Raw genomic sequence first — 17,083 nt, forward strand, 5'->3', positions numbered from 1 at the left:
TGTCATGCTTGTGTTGCTCTCCAACTCTTTTTACATATGAGGTTTACCGGTAAAAATAAAACGTAGGGGATCTGAAGTGATTGAGCCGGCAATGTCAACTTGTGTATAGAAAGCTTTTAAGGCCAAATATGCTGCCTAATTAGGTTGTACTTTGCCCCTGAAACATCTCCACCAACTGAGGAACTTACATTTTATCTTTTTTTCTGCCAAGGCCAGGAACCTGAATAATAAATACACAGAATACACGCACAGGGAAAAGTTTAGCAAGAACTGCAGATAGACTATCCTTTCTTCTCTCCGTCTTCAGTGTCATAGAACTAAACAAATCCTACATGAAAAGATCAGTGATGTTACCAAACAAGTTGATATTTGCAGGATATTCTCACCAAGCTGATGGGTTGAAGTTGAGATGATAAAATTGTTTGGAACCCATGGTCAAACAATCGCAATAGAGGTCTAGAAAGACCCACTGGGAGTCCTCACACAATAGGATGTCTAAAAATTGATTACGTCTTTTTAAATGGACCAACAATCTCCCAATTCTGATCCTGTAGCATCAGTCCCTGTAAAGCTAGTTTTATGTTCCAGGTGCTTGGGTTATTCCCTACAACCTGGAAAGTCTGGTCTTCTATATGCTAGCTTTGTCAAGGGCAGAGGCAGGTTGGACTAGGACACTTATCTTGTTCTTCTGGGATATTGGTCCCAAAAATTAAAACACACAAGCATAACTTAGCAAGAACTCACAAACCTACTTTCAAGGTCACACCTGGAGATTCGGGGAGATTTAATCGCTTCTTCTTTGGAGCGACTAATCTCCCTGAACTGCTTCCCCCTGTCTTCCTCCTGCTACAATGAAAAAACGCCTCCGGCATGGCACTCGCAATGATTTGTTTTCCGAAGTCGCCCAAAGTTTATTCGTCAGAAAAAGAAAATCAGCAGCTTCATTTTGACATTTTGAGAGTGGCGGAACTACTTATCTTCCAGACTTTAAGTGATATACAAATTTCACCTTCAAAAAAGGAGAATGTTGAAGAGTTTAGAACTATTCTTTGCAGCTCTCCAGCTGGCCTGAAGGCATCTTGTGTCAGTGTTAACAATAGCCCAGGAATCTAGTTATAACATTTATTTTCTGAATTTGTAGCTATTCCTGGCTTCCATTAAATGGAGGCATTAATTGTTCTGAAGTCGGAAAGCACAAATGCACATGGAATCGAGAGAAGTTTGCTTTCCTGAGAGGCTTCTGGGATTAGATAGAAATGAATTATTCTACTGATATAACGTAAAATACTGGTGAGACAGAGCAGCTTCATTATAAACTGGTGTTTATAATGAAAGCCAAATGCATGCCCGCTGGCTCCAGAGACAACTGTGTACGACCAATGGAAAATACAATGAATGCCACTGCATGGCTAAACGGGCATGTTGGAAACATTTGAAAGAGCTGAAATCAATTCCATTTAAGATGGACTCGGATAGGAAGGGATTGAGTTGAATAGCAGCGGATGTACTGTCTGTTCCCAATTGATGACATGAGATGTGCTCCAGTCAGCTCTTAATGCATCTTCAAAGCAAATTGGGCCAAGATCAAAGCCGGCCAGCCAGTGCAAGTAGGCCGCACACACCAATACTAGAACCTCTTTACTTAAAGACTTGGGAATCTTGCACAGCGATGCAAAATATTACATTTGCCATGACTAACTGCAACTTACTTTTAGCAGAACTACTGCCCTGGACATTATACATTCAATTATTCCTGGATTTATCTTTTTGCATGATCTGGGTATTATATGCATTTGGTCGTTATTTAGTGGGCCGGTGCAGCGGATTTCACGGCAGCCATCTTCTTCTCTTCGGTAATCTTCGGAATAAGACCGGTGTAGTGGTGAATGGGTAGTTGGATCAATTTTCTGTTTAGAGACAACTGCGCATGTGCAAAACTCACGAAAATTGCCGAAGCGCCGGTCTCATTGCGAAGATTATCGAAGCGGCTGAAGATTGCGCCCGTGAACTCTGATGCATGAATCTGCACCGAGGGGTAAGTAAAACGTTAGGGGCATTTGCCTGGGGTAACACTTAGGCTGGGGGGAGGAGGGGGGGGTCTATGTAGGGTAGGGAAGGTAGGGGTTTTTTAACTTTAGGGTTTAGTTCTCCTTCAACTCAACTGCAGCCACATTAACTCTTTACTTAGTCACCCCATCTGGCTGACACTGTGCACCTATGGGCATCTTTTTCTTCTTCATTCTTATAAAAGAAAGAATCTTCCGGCTCTTCAGATTTCTTCGGGTCCTCTTCCTTCCCTTCGGCAATATCCATCACTTTTGGCTCATGTGCAGTTGCTACGAACCAGAAGACTGCTCCAACTGCACGTGCTCCAATACAGCGCTTCCTTCCAGGAGGAATCCGAAGACTTGGAAGATGGCACCTGCAAGCTCCGCTGCCCTTACTCTGCACCTATAGGTGAGTAAATGATTAGGGGCACCTATGCGGGGGGGGGGGAGAGCAGGGAGGGAGGACTATGTAGGGTAGTGGGTAAGGTTTTTTTATTAGTGGGGGGTTGAGTTCTCTTTTAAGGACGGCACCCAGAAACATTGGGAGTGCATAATGAAAGAAGCTCAGACACTCAGGATCACTGCACATTGTCCCTTTCTTTGCATGGGGCTCACAACGTTCCAAACACAGGTATAATCCAGTGCCAATGTTACTCTGCCTTTGTTTTACTCTGTTTAGTGGCTTTAAAGTACATTTCTTACTCTGTCTGCTACTTTATATCTCCAGTCCCTCTTGTACATTTATGACTTTATAACTGGACTAGTTACTAGTGCTCATGGATGAAATTGCTTGGGTAAGGGCAAGGCCGGAACAAGGGGTAGGCAGAATAGGCACATGCCTAGGGCGCAAAGCTGGGGGGGTGCTAGGTAAGTACATTTTCTGCTGCCTACCCCTAGTCCGGTCCCCTCTCTCCCCGACTGTCAGTTATCTCTCTCGGTCTATTCTTACATGCGCGCGTCCAAGTTGCCTAGGGTGCCTGGCCCGGCTCTGGGTAAGGGCAGACAAATTAGTCATTTTTATGCAGTGAGTGCTGGTAATTTCATACTGTTCATCCAATAATGAGACTGAACTAACTGCTGATTTTGCTACACATGCTCTCTCTCTTTTCCAGATCACAACAAATGTTTGTGCACCAGGTTCACCCTACTGGATAGTTTCTAAATACAGGTATGTGATCCGTTATCTGTAAACCCATTATCCACAAAGCTCCAAATTACAGACAGTCTGTCTCACATATTCATTTTAAAATTTACAGAGGCAGACGCATGCACAGTAGAGCGGAATAGCCAGCTTTTTCGTTAAAGTCCGGCTTTTTGCTCTACTGTGCATGCGCAGTAGAGCCATGTATGTAAAAGTAGTCACTTGGGGTGCCTAACTTTTGGCACCCCCAATTAGAAAATGGTATTCCTTCTCCTTTAACACATATGTTTACATTTTTCTACAGCTTCTATGCAGCAGAACTGGTAGTCGGCATCCAGTTCCTCCACGCAAAGGGCATTGTACGTCGGTAAGTAACACTGCTCTCTCTCTCAGCTCTCATTTCTGTGAACACAATATAAAAGTTTTCTTTTGAAGATCCGTGTTAGTGGCAGTAAATGAGACATAATGCATTTGCACCCCCAGAGTAAGTAAATCCTGTCTGCTTCCCCTTGCACTGTATAATATAGTGATATTTCAGCTCTGAGCCTCTTTATTCACACTCCCCTATGGCTTCATAAAATGATGCACCTTGATCGCTCCTCATTGGGGGAGTCATAATGCATCAAGCAGAGGCAATGTATCAATGTAGAGAGGATTACATATGCCATTAGGGGGGCAGTTTTATCCAGTTAAACATCCCCCTTTAATTAATGTTCCCTGTTTATGGCAGTTTTAAACCAGTTTTTAATCTGTTTGATCGGGAAAGTTCTTTGTACAGTATCATATTCTCTTCCTCCTTGTCTTTATTTACTTTACTTTCCTACCCTACATTAGGTAACGATATTATTAACCATTCTCTTCCAGAGATTTAAAGGCAAGTAACACCCTAATCAACAAAGACGGCCACATGAAGATCGTGGACTTTGGACAGGCAGGAGGAGAATGTTTTTAAGGGGAAGAAGATCCAGCACATAAGTGGAACACTGTCCCATATGGCTCCAGAGGTGAGAGATGTAGTTGTACTGCAGTTACTAACAGGAATAGAAAGATGTGCCCTGAGCTACAGACCTATCCTCTAACTGCCACCAAAGCAACTTACAGCCACAGGGGTGTATGAAGTCATTTAGTTGCTATTACTTTTTAACATGCCCAACAGTGAGAACATCCATGAATCTGAAGGCGGCATGGAAAGGCTTAATTGGAGGATGATAAAGGAACATGTTATAAGGGTGAGTAACAATTCAATAAATGATTTCTTCTTGCTTTTCTAGCTCTTTTTGAATTAGCCGTATGACACAGGAGTTGACTGGTTGGCATATAAGAGCCCATACCAGCACAAATTGGGTAATACTGGCAGGGGAAACCATTGCTAGTTTATTGTGGGATGCAATGTTTCGGGGCACAACCTCTTTGTCACGCACGACAAGGGATTACGCTCGAAAAGTTGCATCCCACAATAAACTAGCAAGGGTTTCCCCTGCCAGCATTACCCAATTTGTGCCGATGAATAACTTTTCTTCTACATTGACTACGAGGTCACGGTTCCTCTTTCACCGGGCACCGGGGATTCGCATTGATTGGACGGCCAGGGTGTCCGAGGGTAATCCTTTTTTCTCCACTTTTATATAATCCATACTGAATACCATGCTAGTTTACCCAACATAAGTGTGAACAGCCAATGGATAATATATCGATAAGGAATCAGGTGGTCAGTTATATATTAAGGTGACAAGATTTCAGCACAACTTAATTTGGGAAGTTGTAGGCCATTTCCCAAAGATCCACCAGGTTCAGTTCCCTTTTAGCCATTCCCAGCTGTTGGGAGAAGCAACGATTTATGATCTAGGAAAATTGAAATGGACAACCAAATCTAGGCCTGAAGATATCATGTTCTATCATGCCAACCAGATGTACTGCATATGTTCCTTTCATGGAGAAGATCAATGCTTCATTTCCTGCTCCTTGACACCTGCCTAAGGTAAGTATGGAGTAGCTGGTCTCCCCAGACGAGCACAAAGTAGGCTAAGAAATGGGCTCCAGCTGGCTCGCCCCAGGTTAGATAGAAGTGCTTAAGACTAAAGTCCTCCTTTGCTTGCCTCTAGTCATTCCGAAAATGAAATCCCCATAATAACGGCAAGGCTTCCAGCTTTAAAACATCAAAGAGTTGCTGAGGAAAGGGAGGTTCTCCTTTAAGCAAAAGGGGAAATGAAAGTTGAATAGCTTTGTCATGACTACAGGTCTAGACTCCTTGGCAAGGCTTGGGACTTCAAAAAATGAGCTGGATAAACAAAGCACCGAATGATTTCTGAAGAACAGTATGATTAAAGAGATGGGACTTTAAGGTTGTCGGCACCTTGTCTTGGACACCCCGTGTGCATACCCTACTGCAAATATTCACTGGGTATATAGTATGCTAAAGCGCAAAGGGAGTGATAACTACCAAGTCTTGGCCTTGGCCATGATTTACTGACTGACATATATTTATTTTATTTTTTGAGATTTCTAGATGTTTAATGTGCTAGTTTATTATATATGAACACCTCTATCCGCTGATATTGCCACAGAAGATTGCGTGCTTTGTGGAGGGCAATGCAACTATTTGGCCTGTAAAGATACTTGAAGCCAATGAAAAGACATTACTAGCCATTCTCAGCTGGCAAACTTCATTTTGTAATTGACCCTTACATCCAGTGAGGCAGTTGGGCGTGACGTTTTTATTGCCCCGTCCAGCCCTCCTATTGTGTTATCATTCCCAGACAAGGAGACTGAACGTTGGTACAGTTTTTCCTGTCTGTAGAAAGCTTCTAATATCATATACCAAAAAAGGTCTCCTGGCCTTGTGCCTTTTTTTAACGACATCTGGACCTCCAAGAATATTCTTTTCTAATGTGACTAAAGATTATAGAAGGGGTTTCTCACTCCTGTTTTAATGGAAGTGTCTCTTCCATGTCGATACATATCTGAACGGGCTGCATGCATCTGAAAAATGTGAAATTTCACAAGAGTACCTCAATTATTCCACTCTGCTATAAATCTTTAATACTCTTTGGCCCCTCTGCCGAGCTTTGCCTATTAAAAACATGTGTCTGAGAGTGATGAATGATACCTCTTTTATTTAATTGTGCAGATTGTACATCAGATGTTGAAGGCCGCGTCTAGCCAGGCTTTACAGGATTATAAAGCACGTTTTATCACAATTGGAACAGGATCCAGTGCTTGCATCGTTTCAGGCCTCCATGAGCCCTAAGGCTTATAGCTATTGGGATACATGCACCAATTTAAAACGGTGGTCATCAAAGTATATTGGTGATCCCCAACCAGTGGCTGGTGAGGGACATGTTGCTCAACAACCCATTGGATGTTGCTCCAAGTGGACTCAAAGCAGGTGCTTATTTTTGAATTCCTGGCTTGAAGGCAAGTTTTGGTTGCATACAAACCATGGGGCAAATTCACTAAGCGCCGAAAATGCGCTAGTGACACCTTCACCGCACTTCGCCAGGCGAAGTTTTGCCAGGGGGCTGCTAATTCACTAAAATCCGAAGTTGCGCTCAGGCAAAAGGTAGCGAATACATTACACTACACAAGGTTGGGAAAGCTTCATAAAATAAAATAGAGTTGTGATTTTGCCCAATACATGTGCCCACTGTATAGTTTATGTGCCATATGTTAGGAAATGTAGAAGGGAAGGAGGGTACCCCCAAAAAAATGTAAGATCTTTTTCAGCCTATCACCCTTAAAAAAGTAAAAGACGCCAATTGCAACTTTTTTTAAGCAAGTCCTATCTACTCTATTGCACTTCGCCTGGTCTGAGGTGGCGTAGGCAAGTCTGGCGCAAGAGGTAACGTTCGGTAAAATGCGCAAGTTAGTGAATTAGCGTAGTTACGTCGTCCCTTTGCCATATCGCAACTTCGCCTAGCATACAGGTGCGAAGTAGCGCTAGAGTAGGTCCACTTCGCTAACATTAGCCACTTCGCCCTTTCGTAAATTTACCCCCATGTGTTCTTCCAAATAAAGCCTCCTGTAGGCTGCCAGTCCACATAAGGGCTACCAATCACTGCCCTTATTTGGCACCTCCAGGATCTTTTTGCATGCATATGTTGCTCTCCAACTTTTTTTTACATATGAATGCATCTCACAGGTAAAAAAAGTTGGGTACCCCTGACAGGCCCCGTACAACAAATTTTTTGGGGCCCCCCCAAGCCCCACCCCAGATCCCGCCCACACCACAGTTAAAAGACCACACAGACATCAGCGCTAAAACTGGTAAACCCACCCACACACAAGTTATAAAAAGCCATTGATGGTCAGGGCTTCCTATAAGTTAAAAAAAAATTGTGGCACCAGGGTTCCCCATAAAAGTTTTTCTGGGGCCCCAGAGAATATTTTTTTTAAAAAAAAACATTGGTGGCAGGGGCCTGTAGAGTATTAAAATAATAAATTGGTGGCCAGGGCTTTAAAAAAATAAAACACACACATTGGTGTTCAGTAGAACAGGACTTTAAGTTAGGGTCTTTCCGCAGCCTCAGGACTTCAAGTTCTGCTCTTTTCGTGACTTCGGTCTTTTTGTGGCTTTGGGGCAGTTTGGTACTTCGGCTTTTTGGTGAATCAGGACTTTCGAAGTGGTGGCACAGCTCTGGCGCTGCCAAGGGGGACCCGGTTGTGCTGCAGCTTTTTATATAGCCTGCCCCACTTGGCAGCACGAAAGCTGTGCTGCCTCTTCAAAAGTCCTGTTTAGCCGAAAAGCCTAAGTCCCGAACTGCCGGGCCAGGTACACTTATACCCCCCTGTGCCCCCTTTATGGTGGCCCTGACCCCTGAAGGCACATGCATCTATTTTGCAACTTTTTGCAGCTCTGGCATGTGCTGATTATTAAACTGTATTAATGCCAACGCTACGGACACATGAATATTGTACCTAACTTGATGTCAAGTGATCTAATATTAGCTCATGCTTTCTTCCCTGTAAGTTCCTCCACTGCCACCCCTCAATAAAAGTGCTACCGTTCCAAAATAAACACATTTACAGGGGTATTCTTGGGTCCACCCTGAATTCCATATGAGAAGACTATTTCCAAGTTCCCGTTGAACAGGAGCAGGGGACTCTGGTTCTTAATTCCAATACCATAAGGACTAACATGATCTAACATGTTGTGGAGTAAAAATTAGTTTGACCTGACTTAATTAGTGATGTGATTGTTATGTGTGGATTATTTCTGACATATGTTCCAGATTTCAGCACCTCTGTACATTGCAGATTTCTTTCCACTGAGACAGAGGATCATGTGTTGGTGTTTCTTGGATGCCGACCTATAAAATTGGTCTACACACAGAATAATGCAACAAGTTCTAGCGAGGTAAGAGCACAGCATGTGGGAAAATAATATTTCTTCAATGCTGGGCCAATCTGCCCAAGATGCTCTAGTACCTTAGTCAGCTAAATGTCTGGCACGACATCTAGGGCTAGCCGTTTTTTTAATTTCAGAGCATTTTAAAAATAACATGCAGTCACCAAGAGGACAGTCATGTGATGCTTCTTGCACAACAGCGCCATCTCCTATGCTTTTTATGAGTTTTTTTTAGCCAGCCTTGGCTTGAAGCACATGCAAAGTATGGCACTATAACAGTGGGAAGTTTGGACACTTTATGTCTACATGGATGATGGCCCAGCACATGGTTTTGGAAGCCAATGTAATCAAATTGGATCAAGTAACAAAAACTCAAACAAGGCTTGGAAAATACAACCGGTGCTGGCTGCTTGGTGCTAGATATTCCTTTATATATAGCACACAGAGAGTAATTTTATGGTGGGATTATCTGGTTTTCATCAACGATGTGAATTTTGGGTGCACGGGAAGAGATGGAAAGAGCATCAGGTCTCCGAGGATCTGTACATGTGAGCAAAAGCCTCCAGGAAAATCCCCTGTAACCCCAGCATAGTTTGTTCCTAAATTCAGGGATTAAGAACAATCGAGACATAGAATACATGAAATCCAGGTATTCCCCGTTCCCATCTGTTACACGTTTCATGTGAGTAAGGCTTTTAAGCATTATTAAAAATATTATTGTGCTTTTTTTTTTTGGTTGGTATGTCAGCAATTTTTCCTTGAGATCCCAAAGGGGTGAGAATGCATCCCTTTAAATGAATTAAGTTTAAATACAGTCATTTTCTTCTCACCTTCTTTGATCAATAGCCGTAAGACTATGCAAGTGTAAGCTATAATAACATTAATTCTAAGTGCCTGGGAAAAGGGATAATTCACATGAATCTTTTACTAACTTTCTTTTGATTCACATGCTTGAGTTAGCTTTGCCTTTACATGACTCAACTTATTGTAATACATTTTTTGAGAAGGCTGAAACAGCGCTGTCATTGGTTGGGAATCAACCCTTGATCTGTAAGGTATATCCAAAAGAATGTAATTGTACTTTCAGGATTATGCTATTGGGCCCCACAGACTCAACAGTGACACAGGACTTCTGACCTTGGACATGAGATCATGGGCCTTCACTGGGGTTTGCTTGTCTACTGGAACATCTTAATAAAGATAAGTAATACAGTTTCTATTACTGGCTCATCTGTTGGTCAGCCATGAGGATGGGGTCAGGTTATTGTAATGAAGACTTGGAGCTCCCAAACCATATTAATCTATCAAGGCCCTCCAAGGTTTTACAGAATAACTCATTTTGTCAAATGTATCTGCTTTAAGTAAAAAAGGGCCCAAAATGACCAGCAGGGTAGAATCCTACACTGGGTGTGTATAGGGTTGCCACCTGGCTGATGTTTCACCGGCCTCGTCAGTAAAATACCAGCCAAGGTCAGGTCTGGTACAACAAGTTTACTGGTTATGTAATTGTGGCTAAATTTGTAATCTCCAGAGGTTCTTCCCCAGACCATCCCAATGGCTTGCCAATCTCCCTCACCCTGTTCCCCCTCTAATGCACCCTGGGATACCTCCCAGCTCCGGAATCCTCCCTTCTTACCTAACCTCCAGCCGATTCTCCCATCTATATCATAGCTTCGCCCTGTTTATGTCAAAATCGCACCAGCCCAGAAAAACGTGGCAACCCGAGGTGGAATATCTCCATCTTCTGACCATGCTGGTGGTCTGCAGGTAACCTGCAGGGAGTGTTGGATTGCAATGTGGGCTGCCTAGTTATGAGCACTGAGTTATCTACCCAGATGTGACGTCACATCCAGTTCACTGCTTGGTGGGTCCATGTCAAGAGTAGGTCTGTTGAACTAGACCCATGAAGGAAATACCACTAGAATTGCCCTCTATTATTTCTCTCTGGGGCACACTCAGGTTCTTGGACTTGATATAGCTTGAGGCCTCTCAAATTTACAACCCTGTTTATCACTAGGAGATTGTAATGACAGCTCCTGGGCTTCATTTCCTAGACTCATTAGATGTTCAGGACTGGTCTAGATTCACATAAACATGGAAGCAATTCTTGTTAGGGATATGCCAGCAGTATTCCATCAAAATATATTAAAGGGAACAGAAAATAATATTACTTTGGGCTTTTGCCTGAATGTGGTTGATGATCTGCAAATGCCAGGGCTCAACTTTATTTCCAGGTCACTTGTCAGGGAGTTTACTTACTGTCTGACTGAGCTCTACTGAACAAGCTTAAGTTATGTTATATAATAAAATTTCAGCCCTAAAATATTTATACAAAAGTCAAAATATACAGTACACTTAGCAGCCTTGGTTCAGACTTTCCAAGACAGAAGAAGATACACAAAACATTAAGTTTACGTGACTAGGAAATGACTATGCATTTACAGATATGTAATAAAGTAATACTATATATAAAACGCTTGAACAAAAGTCCAAAAAACATAGAAGCCCACGAATGGGGTAGGGAATGAGTGTATACTTCCCTGTCTTTTTTCTGTCAGCAACTGCTAGAGAAATGGAAGTTAATCTCCTTAAAAGTTGGCAAACATTCTGGTTCAAGGTACTAGGGTATTTGAGAGATTTTGTGATCCTCAGAGAAAGTAGAACCCCCCCAAAAAAACGTATGTCCGCTTCTCTTGCAAGTTCAATAAACTTCTTTATTTGTCCAAAGAAAGTGTGTACAGAGGTGCCACAATTTGGTTGTCGTTGTTGTCACATAGGCATTTGGTGGAAATAAGAAAATACAGATGGGAATAGAACTTGGCTGGGGTCAATGGTGTAACTATAGAAGAAGCAGACCCTGTAGTCACAGGGTGGCCCGGACTGTGGGGTCTGCATCTTCTAGAATCTAGAGCGAATAAAAAAAACCCTCCTCCCCAGCCGCTGTCTTACCTGCGGCGATGAAGGGGGAATCATTGGGTGGTAGTGGGTGGAGCTGGGGTTGGACATGGGCGGGTTCAGAGGCAGGGACGGGAGTGTGCCGGGCCCCTTTAAAGATTTTTTTGCAGGGGGCCTGTCGCACACTAGTTACACCACAAGCTGTGGCTCACTAGGGCTAACACGGCCAGAACATTGGGCAGAGAGGGTGGCCAGTGGCATAACTAGATATTACTGGCAAATTATTATTCAGACCCCAAAATTGTCGAGTGGTTGACCTGTTTTACCAAACTGTATATGAATTAGGGCCTCTTGGGGTCCCTATATCTCCTGCCCCCCCCTGCAGGCTCAGGGTCTGATTCCTCTGTAGTTACGCCCTGGTCCAAGCTCAGGGTCGGACTGGCCCACCTTGATACCAGGAAAACTCCCGGTGGGCCCTCCTGCTTCTAAACATTTGGTCTATTTCATGGCTATTCCCTATTTCCATGAGAAGCTAAATAAATGAAATAATAGATTATAGTATGTAAAGAAAAAGAGACTAGGAGAATAGAGGTTGAGTGAGGAGAGGAAGAATAAAAGTACTGAGAATGGGCCCCTGGTCTAAGATTTTTGGGTGGGCCCCTGGTGTCCCAGTCCAACACTGTCCAAGCTCCTGATAAAATCAAGTGTGAATGTGATAGGGGCCTTGGACTGTAAGCCCCATTAGGGCAGGAACTGATGTGAATGATGTATAATCTCTCTAAACTGCTTCGGGATATGTTGGTGTTATATAAACAAATGTAGGGAAAAGCTATAGAGGGGGGCAGACAATGTGAACATGAAGGGTAGTGGGCAACCCATGATTCTGATAATAATAATAGTCTGCTAAACACAGAGCTGCATCTGATTAGCTCAGTTTGTAAAATGAATCAACCTATAAAGGGGCCATCTAGCTATAACCATCCACACCATGAATTTATGACCCCTATCTGTTTCTTATACAATGATTATAACTAGTGATGGGCGGATAAATTCGCCAGGCATGAATTTGCTGCAAAATTCCACTGGCAAAAAAAATTTAGCGAAACTGCTGCGAAAATTCCCTGTCGAAAAAGTGGCCGCGTCGAAAATGTTTTGGATCCCTTCCTACAGTTAACTACAGCACCACTCACTCCAACTTTAATAAGAGAGAATCCCGTATGAAATCCTGGGGTGTTCTCTCTCCGCCACCAGCCCAGTCAATCAAAGCCTTTAGTAATGTTTATGGGCATAGCGCCAATATGTTTAAAGTTAAAATACAGAGAAAGAAATATTTACAGGCAGATTATTTAATAGGAAACACCTGCACACTTTCATTTCAATGTGATAAGCTGCCTACAACTAGATGTCTGACTTATTACATTCACATGAGTGTAAATTCAACACGAATTTCTTTATTTTAAAGGATCACTCAAACCTAAAAAAGTTTATGGGTAGAAATGTTGTATTTTTATAGACTTATAGTAACTTACAGTACCAGCAGAGTGGTTCAGCCGCTCTAAAACCGTAATCATTCAGGTCTTTAAAGTTATCCACAGGAGCTCACCATCTTGTATCTGGTCAGGCCACATTCTGAGAGTCGGCGGCACTGCACATGCTCTGGGCTGCTGCTAAGAAGCTAAGCTTTGGGGTTGTTGACAATTATCAAAACATTAGCGGAAACTAAGGTTATATCTCTCCTGGAGAAGTTGATACTACAGGGCTGATTATTATTTAATAACAGCATCGGACTGAAGCCTTGGGGGCCCACTCGAGCTGCAAAGGATGGGCCCTCCTGGCAGTCTCCAGGGACCCCATCCAGACCTCTGACTCCCTTGACTGGTGCGTGCACTGCGATATGTGTGCATGCATAAACCCTGCGTGCTGCAAGCACATGCGCAAACACAGCGAGCTGTGCGTGAATGTGAGGTCAGGCCGCGCAGGATTATTTCTTTATAGGACAGAGGGGGACAGGTCTGGGCCGGCAGGGGCCAATGGGGGCCAGGGCCCACCGGGTTTTATCCCAATGTACCGCCGGCCCAGTCCGACACTGTTTAATAATGATGCAGAATGCACTTGTTTCTATGCTGCCATTTAATCTCAGTCTGGATTCATTACTAATCAGCCGTACATTGTGATTGTTATATATTATATATATGCACTGTATATTGTGAGATGGTCCCTAAGCTTAATGGCAGCAACCCAGAGCACTTGTTATCAAAGCTGTTCTTGGGGGTTTGCAGCAGAGATGTGCGCCTTAGGCACAACAAGGAGCTTTATATACGGAGCTTGGAACCCCAGTCCTAATAGAGGCCAGGGCTGGAACTATAGGTAAGCAGAACAGGCAGTTGCCTAGGGCGCAATGATAGGGGGGCGCTGGGCAACTACCTCTAAAATTGTCTTCTGCCTACCCCTAGTCCGCACCCTCAGTCTTACTCCCATCCTTCTTCCACCCACCCCTCCATTGTTCTCCCCTCCTTCATGTCACCCTCCCCTCCGTCGCTGTAGGGAGCCTGGCCGGCCTGCCCCTGGTAAGAGGCACAGGAGTATAAACTCACCTGAACTTCAGCCCCAATTCTTAAAGGAGTAAAGCCTGAAGTCCTGAGGTGGTGGCCCTGTTGGATCCCAGATGGACAGTGATCCTAATAACTTAGGCTTGGACTCTTGACTACAACCACGCAGAATAATAGCACCCTAACCTCCATCTCAAACACATTCTATAGCTGCTACCTTTGTTCTCAGCCTTGCAAGCACAGAAAGAAAAGCCATGTATATGCCCAGGCATCTTTCAGCATGAAATCTTTCTCCTTGAGCCTAGCCAAAATACCAGGGCAAAGGAGAGCTGGAGATGGAAGGGATAGAAAAATAAAATGGCATAAACTGTTGCTGAGAAAATGAGCCCTTAATTTAAACCACATTGCAGACTGTGCAATTTGAGTCTGAAAGCAAACAAAAACCGAAGATGGTTTTTATTATTCAGCATTCCCAGGTTAACAAAAACAGGAAAAGGGGAGAAGAAATAAAAAAAAAAATTAAAAAAAAAGATTTCTGGCATGAGATGCCTCTTATGAAAAAAAAAAAAATATATAATTCTTGTACATTTACTTTAGATTTGTGTGTGCGTGTTATAGGGAGGTAGGAGTGTGCTTGGTATGCATTTCATACTCTCAGGCTTATTGGGGGGGGGAGCTCTTGGGACCCATGAAATGAAAAGGCTTTAACAAAGCATTTCCGCTGACATATCACAAAGGCTGTTGGGAATGATTGAATACAGGTAATAACTAAGGTCGGAGACTGCTGGGTACAACACAGATATAGGTTGGAAGTAATAAAGCTCTCTCATTTAATTAGGCTAGTTTTGAAGCTTAGTTTCTGGATCAGAAGATCTAAAATATGCTTGAATAATAGTGATACAGGTATGGAATCTGTTATCCAGAAAGCTCCGGTTTACATAAAGGCATATTTACATATTTGCTGGACCCCCTGGTGGCAGCCCTGCTTCAGTATCTCCCATCCAGTGGCGTGACTAGAGAGTAAGCAGACCCCGCAGTCGAAGTGGGGGCCGGGAAAAGGGGACTGGACTGCAGACCTGCAGTAGAGTTCCCCTGCTTCCTCTATAGGTAAGAGTGGGTGGAGTCAGGGTGGGGAGGATGGGGATCGGAGTGCACTGGGCCCCTCTGAATATTTTTTTGCAGGGGGTCCCGGTGCACTCTAGTTACGCCACTGCTCCCATTGGTTCCAAATTCTGTGGCATAGTCTCTTATTGTAGACCCAAAAAGGGGCCAAGATATCGTGGGCAGGAGTTAAGGAAGAAAAAGCAGGGTTAAGGAGGGTAAACTAGATACTAGGGTGTATCCCTTATTCTAAAAACCAAATGTCAGAGGATATACCTGTTGCACCTTAGTGGCGAAGGTAACACATATGGAAGCGTGCTGCACTTTGGGGATTCCGAAAGAAAAGAGTTAAAAAAGGGCTGATTCACCATGAAAGAAATCAAAGCAGTGACTGCAGAAATCTGGGCTCGTGTTCCTAATCCGTGTCCAAGTGTTGGATTTCAGTGGGCTCATGCCAGCAGCACTTGGGCAGAGGCACGGCTAGCAGGGAGACAGGAGATGCCAACAATTAATTTCTAGGGACTGATTTCCAGTAAGGCAGCGGCAGGGTCAGACTGGGGGCCCAGGGCCCCCCTCGGCCCCTTCCTGCTGTGCCGGAATACTGGAGTGCTGCACCACGTGCGTGGACACACGAGAAATGTTTTTGACGCAACCGCACAACAAAGGGAGGTCATGGCATTAAGATGCCTCTGAATCACGGGTATGGGTGGGGATTTAGGCCGGCGGGGCCCACAAGAGCCAGGGGCCCACTGGGTTTCTTCCCGGTGTCCCGCCAGCCCAGTCCAGCCCTGGGCTGCAGACCACAAGGCCTCGGAATGCAAAATTAAGACTATGAATATTCCTAGTCGGAGATCTTTCTCCTTTTTCAATCAATTTTATTGACATTTATAGTAAACCATAATAAATCACATAAGAACAAAACCAATATGCAAAACACATGAGAAGTGTGCAAGAGAGCTGTGTGCATACTATTTAAAGGCACACTAAAAGGAAAGCAGCCTCTACGGCCACACTTTAGAACATGCAGATATAACTTTCCCATAAAGCATATGGCACATGTTGTTTGTCATTGTCAAGTAAATATCAACAGAGAGGCCTAATTGCTGAAAGTTAACCCAAACAGGCCACAGCGGGGCAGCGATCTTCAACCTATGGCTTCAACTGAACCACAGCCAACTCCCAGCAGATTTTGGTTGTAATTGATGGTGGGAGTTGCAATTCAGCATTAAATGTGGAGCAGGAAGGTAACTGCAGTAGCATGGATGTCTGCTAAACATGAAAGGTTTTTTTCAATGTGGATTAGGGATGTTGTGTTATAGAGAGGGAGAGTTAAGAAAAACCCGGTGGGCCCCACCGAACCTGACCCACCCCAGTCTATTGCCTGCGCTGGCCCCTGATCTCTCCCCCTCGGCCCGATTGCAGCCACAACTAGAGGATATGTATGTGCTGGGGGGCCCGGAGGGGGGTCGCAACTGGGACAGGGGCCCCTGTGATGAAATCCCTAGTTATCCACCAGTCTCTTCCCAGAGACTATTATCCCACTGTTACTATAGGCACCATCTCTCCCTACTATACCTGCTATCCTACAGTCACACTCCCTTCCCAGAGACTATTATCCACTGTTACTATAGGCACCATCTCTCCCTACTATACCTGCTATCCACAGTCACTCTCCTTCCCAGAGACTATTATCCCACTGTTACTATAGGCACCATCTCTCCCTACTATACCTGCTATCCCACAGTCACTCTCCCTTCCCAGAGACTATTATCCCACTGTTACTATAGACACCATCTCTCCCTACTATACCTGCTATCCCACAGTCACACTCCCTTCCCAGAGACTATTATCCCACTGTTACTATAGGCACCATCTCTCCCTACTATACCTGCTATCCCACAGTCACACTCCCTTCCCAGAGACTATTATCCCACTGTTACTATAGACACCATCTCTCCCTACTATACCTGATATCCCACAGTCACACTCCCTTCCCAGAGACTAT

General features: G+C 44.0%; 1 protein-coding gene across 1 annotated transcript in view; it reads right to left on the minus strand.

Annotated features, from left to right (window-relative positions):
• LOC108706216 (three prime repair exonuclease 2) overlaps positions 1-17,083 on the minus strand; it is a 200,435-nt gene that overhangs the window by 28,967 nt on the left and 154,385 nt on the right. The window lies entirely within an intron of this gene.

The sequence above is a fragment of the Xenopus laevis genome, chromosome 8L, assembly GCF_017654675.1.
Source record: "Xenopus laevis strain J_2021 chromosome 8L, Xenopus_laevis_v10.1, whole genome shotgun sequence".
Classification (NCBI taxonomy): domain Eukaryota; kingdom Metazoa; phylum Chordata; class Amphibia; order Anura; family Pipidae; genus Xenopus; species Xenopus laevis.